Raw genomic sequence first — 8,862 nt, 5'->3', positions numbered from 1 at the left:
GGAAATCCTGAAAACCTGACTGGATTGTGTCCCTTGAGGAGGGACTTTGACACCCCTGGTGTAAATCCTTGGGTCTGGATCCAAGTGCCAAACACTATCCTATAAAAGGTGCCCAACTCTGAGCATTGCTTATCCGTAGTTCCCAACCCTGTCCTGGAGGACCACCAGCCAGTCAGGTTTTCGGGATAGCTCTGATGAATATGCATGGGGCAGATTTGCATGCCTGTCACCTCCATTATATGCAAATCTCTCTCATGCATATTCATTAGCGTTATCCCACAAACCCAACTGGCTGGTGGTCCTCCAGGACAGGGTTGGGAACCACTGGTTTACATGATAGCACTTAATATTCATTCTTATTAGCATTTGAAAGCAATTTATAGAATTGAGTCTTCAGTGTCAATTTGTTCGTCAGTGCCTGAACAGAGATTAGCTCAGGACAAGAAAGTTGACATAAAAAACCCCACAGGCATGCCGTAACCTGCATCATCCCGTACCCCCAGCCCAACACCTCTTCCAATTCTGCCCTCCCCCAAAACCTGACCCTGGTGTCTTGTAGCACCCACTCTACAATGAAAGCAGTGCATGCAAATAGATCTCATGCATATTCATTGGGGAAATCCTGAAAACCCGACTGGATTGCGGCCCTCGAGGAGGGACTTTGACACCCCTGATCTAGACTTACCAGGGATGTGTGGGGGGACTTGGGATGGGGGGGGGGGAGAGAGAGGACTACTAGGGAATTTGTGTGTGGTGGAGGGTGGGAGGGACTAGACCACCAGGGCATTTATTTAATATTAGGAGAAGAGGAGAGTCACGTCAGCTGGGTTAGAAGTGGAGGCCAGGGGGAGGGGCAAGGTGTTTGAGATGGAGAGAGAGAAGGGGTGGGCTAGATACTGCTCTTTTCAACCCAGTGGCTTAGTAAGGGGGGGGCGGTCCGCCCCAGGTGCCATGTTGGTGGGGGTCGCTGGCACGTCCCTTCTCTTCCCATTCCTCCCTTCCACGTGCGCGCCCCCCCCCCCCCCAATACCTGTAGTTGAAGTTGTTCACAGCTCTTCATGACCCCGTTGACTATCCTTCTGATGTCACTTCCGGGTGCCATGCATAGGAAGTGACGACAGGGTTGCGAGGAGCACGTTGGCGCTCTTGTTGCTCACAATGGCGAACAACTAGAGGTTATGGGGGAAGGGAAGGGGGCACATGTAGCAGGCGGGATTGGGGAAGGAGCGGGAGAAGGTTGCGCATGGCAGGCACCACCGCCCCCCCTCCCGGCCCCTCTCACCCTCGCTATGCCACCGAGGCAGCAGTGGAGGGTTAAGTGACTTGCCCAAGATCACGAGATGCTGCAGTGGGATTTGAACCCTGGTTCTCAGGCAGCGGCCTAGGCAACAATATGAAAAAATGTGAGCTATGCAACCAGTAAAGAAAGACAGCGCTTGAGCACCCCCAATCCTGAACAACTTTGACTGTATCTAGGGAAGAGTAATTCCCATTGGGTATAGCAACCCCCTCCCCCATCATTTTGAAAAGTTGGCTTCTATGCAAGTGAAAACAAGCCATTCTTTCAGGGTGTGCAGCAGCCCCCCTCCCCCCACGGTCATGCTTTATCATTACTGTTACAAATGCCAAATTTCAGAGACTTCTGGTTGGAAATGCACCCCCCCCCCCTGCCGCATAGGATGGCACCGGGGCTCTTTAATTGACCCCTTATCTCTCCCCTCCCCCAGCCCACTACTGAGGCAATCGTACGGCGGGTGCATCGATTTCTGCAGGGGCGGCGGTGGCCAGATCGGAAACAACAAGATCAGTTTGTCCAGCTTTCATTGGCACCGACAGGGGCTGAAAAAAGCAAGCAAGCAATTGTGCTGCTTAAGGAATTGCTCCAGTGCTGCTCCCACAATCCTTCAACCATGATGTCATGCTTAACCCTTGCGGGAGTGGAGGCTTTTGTGCTAGACCTACAAGAGGAGGGAGCTGCCAAGTGACAGCTCCACTGCTGAGAAATCTCCAGCAGCCACTGCAGTGGGGCGAGAAGAGACAGCACCAAGAGTGGCCCGAGGCCGGCTGCAGAAAGCCCGAGATCTCCCCGAGCCAGGTAAAGCGGGATCCTGCTTGCAAACGATTCCGGAGTCTCTTTTTAGCAAGGACCGGCCGGGCAAGGCCGGGCCCGGCCCGGCCCGGAGACTTTCTTATAGTTGACAACAAGAACTTTATCCCACCCCACCCCACCCCACCCCCCGGTCTGTGTCTCAACTAGTTTGGCATGAAGGGTGCGGGCAGCAAATCCAGTTCCCAATTGGCTTGCTAGACAAAGACAATATGGGTCTTGAAGGTTTGTTGGCTTTCAAAATGAATGCTAAAATAGTCTTGCTTTACAAAGGGGATGTAGTGTGTACCTGGGTGCACACAGGTGAAGGGTCTCATACCTTTCCTGGCAGTGCAGGGCAATGGGTGCCCAGCTGTAGCCTAGTCTCTGGCTGCTCTGCTTGGACGGTGCCCGGTGCTAAGAGGTAGGTGGAGGGCTGTGCTTTGGCATTCTGGGCAGGAGGGAGGAGGTGGCCGTGGCAAGCTCAGGACCTCTCCCGGGTTGCAGTTCCCATGGAAACGAGTTGGATGAAGTTTGCAGGGAGCAGTGCCTCCATCCTGGCTCTCTGCCATAGCCCCGAAGGAGAGAGTTCTAGGGAGTGCCTCCATGGGGATCCGAGATCTCCGCCCTTCCTTTCAATGGCCCAACTAGGGTGGCTCCTTTGGGCCAATGGTCAGTATTAATCACTAATGGTCAAGCAAAGTAGGACCAGCTTGAAATATGCCGACTCAAACATCCGAAGGATGCAGTTTGTAACGAAAAGAAACCCTACTCCTCTGCCCTCCAACCGAACCAGCAGATTAACCCTTCCCCTTAATTGTATCCATGACATCCTGTTTAGATTGTAAGCTCTTTCGAGCAGGGACTGTTTTCTTATTCTTGGTGACTCTGTACAGTTCTGCGTGCGTTCGGTAGCGCTATAGAAATAGTTAATAGTAGTAGCGTGAAGAGTTTCAGCCTGTCATATGCAGAGCTGAGATTGTGATGTCATAATGCCTCATTCCACCAATAAGAGCCAACTTCATCAGTGATGTCACAATAGCGTAATTGTCCTGTAACTATTCCCTTTAATGCAGTGGTCTCAAACTTGCGGCCCGGGGACCACATGCGGCCCGCCAGGTCCTAGTTTGAGGCCCTCGGTATGTTTATCCTAATCACAAAAGTAAAATAAAACAGTTTCTTGATCAAATGTCTCTTTAGCTATAAATGACAATATTATTATTAAGACTTAGCCAAAAGGAAAAATTTATAAACTATAAAGAGTTTTTACCTCATGCAAAATTGTCATTTCTTTAATAAGACATTAACTATTTTTTTCTGAGGCCTTCCAAGTACCTACAAATCCAAAGGGTTTGAGTTGGAGACCACTGCCTTACGTTCTCTTTGTCTGTTTAGATTGTAAGCTCTTTTGAGCAGGGACTGTTTTCTTCTTCTTTGTGACTCTGTACAGCGCTGCTTGCGTCTGGTAGCCCCATAGAAATAATTAATAGTCTTAGTAGGAGCCGATGTAGACAACACCTCATGTGTAGCAAGCTGTCTGTCAGAAAAGGTTTTCTTCCTAATCCATATAATTAGGTGGACAATTAGTGATTAATGCTGACCGTAGGCCCAGCGGAGACACCCTGGTTGTGCCATTAAAGAGAAGGGCGGAGATATGGAGTATCCCTCTAACAGAGATACTTGTGGGAGGTGTTTATTTTTTTTTTCTTCTCCTAATTCTCTGTTGTTGCTGGTTAACAAGAAGCCAAAGGCCAAGAGGTTATGGAAATAAAACCTGGACTGGCTTAATCTGTCCTCCGTGACCTAAGTGAGTTCATTTTTGGGAGAGGAAGGAGAAGTCCTGACTGCTCTCTTTCAATCTGCCACAGAAAAAGAGAGCACTGGAGATTTTATTGGTCTGGGCTTGACTTTGTCCCATTCACGAAGGTGACGTCTTTCCTGGTTTCCCGCTGCTGACAGCTGCCCAAATGTAGAGTTATGCAGAGGTGATCCCCTTTAGAAAAAAAACAGGTTTCACCCCCTATAAATAATTATCATGCAGTATTCATAGATACGGTGTCAGGTCAAAAGCGTGCCGGGACAAAGGCGCACGCAGACAATTGAGCGCAGCGTGGAGGCGTATGCCGCAGAAAATTACTGTTTTTCCGGCTCCGACGGTGGGGGCGTGGGGGGAACCCCCCCACTTTACTTAATAGAGCCGCGTTGTGGGGGCATTGTGGGGTGTGTGGGGGGGTTGTAACCCCCCATATTTTACTGAAAACTTCACTTTTTCCCTGTTTTTAGGGAAAAAGTTACGTTTACAGTAAAATGTGGAGGGTTACAACCCCCCAAACCCCCCACAACGCCGGCGCGATTTCTATTAAGTAAACTGGGGGGGCTCCCCAACAAAAACCCCCATCGGCGCCCTTAAAAACTGTAATTTTATTCGGCGCGCGCCTCCATCTTGCGCTCAGTCGTCGGCGCGCGCCTTTGTCTTTCGCCGACTTGTCTATGAACCCATAGATACAGGTGCTGTTTCCAAATTCCTATATAACCATTCTGCGGTCCTCATCCTTCTTGTACAAAGAAAATAAAGTGTTCGGTACCACCCTTCCTGGGATGACACAGTGGTCTGTAGGAGGAATTATAGAGGCTGTTTCCCCCTCAAGTTTCGGCAGTCTGAGAGAGATGTGTCAGTGTGAGACAACTCTGTGACAGCCAGCTACTGCCTAAGAAGAAAAGCAAGAGAAACCATGAGAGAGGATATACAAGGGGTCGCTGAAAAGTTCTCAGCCCAACCAACATAGTTGGGGCCGTCTCCATCAAGGGCTATACACTTAGTCCAGCGATTTTTCACCTTTTTCGGTCTATCGGAAAAATACGGAACGGAGAAAATGGAAAATCGCTGGGCTAAATACGTATATAGACGTGCAAGGTGCAATTAGTACTATTATGGGGGCAGGGTCTGGGGTGGACATTGGGTAGAGATGGGCGGAGTCTGGCCCACGACTTAGCCCAGTGTTCTTCAACCGCCGGACCACGGACTGATGCCGGTCCACAGAATAATTTTTTTATTTCTGCCGATCCATAGGTGTAAAAAGGTTGAAAAACACTGGTCTAGAGGATGGCATCTGGCGTTTACATGCTAAACTGCCAGTTATTAAGCCAGTTACGCACATCAGTCCTACCATTCTGTAAACTGGGTGCATTATGATACCTAGTTATAGGCACTGGCTTATAGAAGTGCCTTGAAAGTGTTTGGGTCCAGCACTGAATGTGTTATTGTTACTTATCACAGCAGGGGCATAGCCTGACCTGTCCTGTTGGGTGGGCCTTCCAAAACTTCCCTCCTCCCTTTGTCCTGTGACCAAGCAATTCCCCTCACCCTGCTCTATCTTAGCATTTTCACCGGCGGCAGCAGCAGCAGCGTGCAAAATTCACTGCTTGCGTTTGTCCCGCAGGCTTCACTTTGCCATGCACTGTCAGAGAGGAAACAGGAAGTGACATCAGTGAGGGCGGAACATGGCAGATGGAAGCTTGTGGGGCTGTTGCAGGTGGCAGATGTGCATCACTGCTGTCACTTGCAAAGGCGCTAAGGTGTGTGTGTGTGGGGGGGGGGGGTGAAGTTGCTGAGCCGCAAGGTGGGGAGGTTCAAATTTCACACAGTAGAGGAAATCTGGGGAACTGATGACCATCAGTGAACTGTTTGGGGGGGTCAGACGGGGTGGCCTGAGCCAAGAATGGGTGGGCCTGTGTCCGCCCTAGCCCTCCCACAGCTATGCCACTGTATCACAGTAAGACACAGTTAAATAAAGCAAGGTGCTTACAGTATAGGATGGATCCCCTGTAGGCAATATGTCAATCTTTAGTTTGCTTTTTGTTTTCCTCTTTGCATATTTGACTACCCTTCTCACCATATGTATTTTAAAACATTTTTCTCCTGCAGTGTCCCAAAGTTCTAGGTAAGTCTCATAATATGTTCATTGGGTGGGCGGCATGTCATTGGAAGGAGAACTTGGATCACCGAGAACGGTATTGACAAGTGTGCTTTTGAGATTCTGTTAGCTGCAGTGAAGAAGGTTCCCATCTGGAGCCGAAACAAGGGCTGCCGTTCCGAGTAATGTTTCCTGCAGTCTTGCTGAGGGACAGACTTCAGAAGCTGTACAGTGCTTCTCTCCTTCCCTTGATGGGGGGTCTGGTAGAAGCGATATCAGATGCCCCATTACATCTGCCCCTCTTTTGGAGAGGGGCGCTCATGTATGTTGAAAGCTGTAGGTTCGATTAAAGGTTCGGCTCCTTGGTCTTGCTTTATGGGCGGCCATTCCTTCTGTTACCTGGCTTTTTATAATGCAAGGATATGTTTGTCACGGCAGTCGGACCAGTTTGGCAGGTGCAGTCTTTCCTTTTAGCTTGTGACAGCTTTATGTCTGAGGTGCCAGAAGGATGACGGCGGGGGGAGGGGGGTGCGGGATGTTAAATCCAAAAAGCCCTAAAAAATTGTAAGGGCTGAACTCTTTGACTACTAAAGCTGGCTTACGAGGTCAAAAAAGCCATTTTTATACCCTGTGCAAAATTTCACAATCAAACATGATGGTGGTGGTTAGTTATGAGGAAGGTTTTGAAGTATTGATAATTCCTGGCATTCGGGGGGGGGGGGGGGGAGCAGTTAAACTCTCTAGATCTGATTGGTCTATAGTGACTTTTTATAGAATTGCGCTTTATGAGTTGTTGGTCTAACTTTCAATTAAGTCCAATTAACACCAATTATGAGGAGTTAATTGCCAATTATTGGTTATGATTAAGCCCTATTAATCAATTAAGTTAGGCACCTGCATCGGTGCACTATAGAGTTTTGGGGATACTGTCTCCAGGGCAGGATTTTCTATTTTGGGACCTCAGATCTGGAACAAACTTCCAACCTCTTTACTGAAACCTCTTTAGAGAAATTTAAAAGTAATTTAAAAAGCTATCTTTATAAAGATGCATATGAATCTTAGATTAGATAATTTTTTCTCTTTTTATAATCCTTTTACTAACTCTTAGATTAAGCTTTCTTTTAAATATGTATTTTAGACCAAGTTTCACAAAAAATCAATGTTTTTTTTTACCCTTCCTAATGTTGTTCTTCCCTAAATGTTTTTTCTTTTGTTTTGTTTTTTAATTTAAAACAAATGTAGTTTATCCTTTATTCCTTATGTATTTTTAAACCTCTATGGATATGTTTGTATGTTTATTGTTCAAATGGTTTTATTTATTTCCCTGAATTTATTTTTTGTTATACGCATTGAAAATCTCAATAAACTTGATTAACCAATAGGCCAAGTAGGCACGTGCCTAGGGCCCGAAATGGTCAGGGGGGCCCGATGAAGAAGGGCATCAACATTGTTTTTTCTAAACGGCGATGGACCCCTCCAGCATCGATTGGCAACGCGGGCCTCCCCCCCCCCCGATCGGCAACGTGGGCCCCACCCCGATCGGCAACGCACCCCCCACCCCCATCGACGGAAAGCAAGACAAGCAAGCAACGTGGGTAAGAAAGGCAACGGGAACTGTAATTGTGCAAGTGGTGCTGCTTGCCCAAAGCTTCCCTCTGACGCAGTTTCTTGTTTCCGTCTGGGCGCATGGTGGGGTGGGGCGGGGCAGGGGGACCCAGTGTACTTGTGTGCCTAGGGGCCCTCGACGAATTAATCCTGCTCTGACTGTCTCTCCATCCCACCCTCTCTTCTTCCCTTTCCCCCAGCTCGTATCTTCTTCTCCCCAAACCTACTCTCCTCCAATCCCATCCCACCCGCCTCCCTACCCCAATCAGACAGCCTTCCATCATGTGGTTCGCACCCTCCCGGCTGGCTCTCCCTTCAGTTCACTGATCGCCCACATTTCCTCTAGAGGCTATCTGCTACCATTACTTCTCCAGCTGTTCTGTGTTGTGTTCCGGCCCTGCCGTTCCAAAATTCATTTGCTCTTCTCAGTTTTCAAGGAACGCATGACTCAAAACTCACTGAGAACGGCAGAGTGCCAGAAGAAAGCAAAACAGCTGTTCCAGAGATGCTGTCAGCAGGTCTCGGGAGAAAGTGCTAGAGCAAGAATGTAGTGAGGGGGGGAGGGGGGTTACACTTGTTAGAAAAAGCTGTCATTGGCTTCTAGGCTCTACGATGAAGATTACTGTCTTGCACCATAAGAAGTGCCGACAGGGATGGTTCAGTGCTTGCTATTATTTAAATTCCTATTTTCCTAATGTATCCTTAAAGTATTTTATCTCGGTAATGTTGCTTCCTCCTGCCAAGCAGCTGTAGAAAGTTGGAAACCCCTGAATAAGAGTAACCTTTCCCTGTTTAATCAGTTCGCCTAGGGTCAGAAGTAGTGTCTCAGATTTCTCTCCCCCCCTCAAAAAAAGAAAAAAAAGAAATTATGAAGAAAACAACTTTAAATATCCTCCCCCACCACATATTTAGGATATGTAATACTACATTTTAAGTAGCTGATTTATTTGGATCCTACTAGAGCAGCGGTCTCCAACTCAAACCCTTTGCAGGGCCACATTTGGGCTTTGTAGGTACTTGGAGGGCCGCAGAAAAAATAGTTAATGTCTTATTAAAGAAATGACAACTTTGCATGAGGTAAAACTCGTTATAGTTTATAAATCTTTCCTTAATTGCTTCTGATCATTTCAGCTATACACAGAAAGTGAAGTTTAGATAGTTTTTCACTTTCTGCATGATGCACTGCTTTCAGCTGAAATGATCAGAAGCAATTAAGGAAAGATTTATAATCTATAACGAGTTTTACCTGGTGGGCCG

General features: G+C 47.8%; 1 protein-coding gene across 1 annotated transcript in view; it reads left to right on the top strand.

The window, feature by feature from the left end:
* The first annotated feature begins 1,925 nt into the window (after positions 1 to 1,925).
* RHOC (ras homolog family member C) overlaps positions 1,926 to 8,862 on the top strand; it is a 34,246-nt gene continuing 27,309 nt past the window's right edge. The window contains exon 1 of the mRNA XM_033917917.1: positions 1,926 to 2,095. The gene's annotated coding sequence lies outside the window, so the exon portion shown is untranslated. The remainder of the gene's footprint in view (positions 2,096 to 8,862) is intronic.

The sequence above is a fragment of the Geotrypetes seraphini genome, chromosome 13, assembly GCF_902459505.1.
Source record: "Geotrypetes seraphini chromosome 13, aGeoSer1.1, whole genome shotgun sequence".
In the NCBI taxonomy this organism is placed as follows: domain Eukaryota; kingdom Metazoa; phylum Chordata; class Amphibia; order Gymnophiona; family Dermophiidae; genus Geotrypetes; species Geotrypetes seraphini.
The sequence above is the reverse complement of the archived record's forward strand: the minus strand, read 5'-3'. Positions and strand labels throughout refer to the sequence as shown.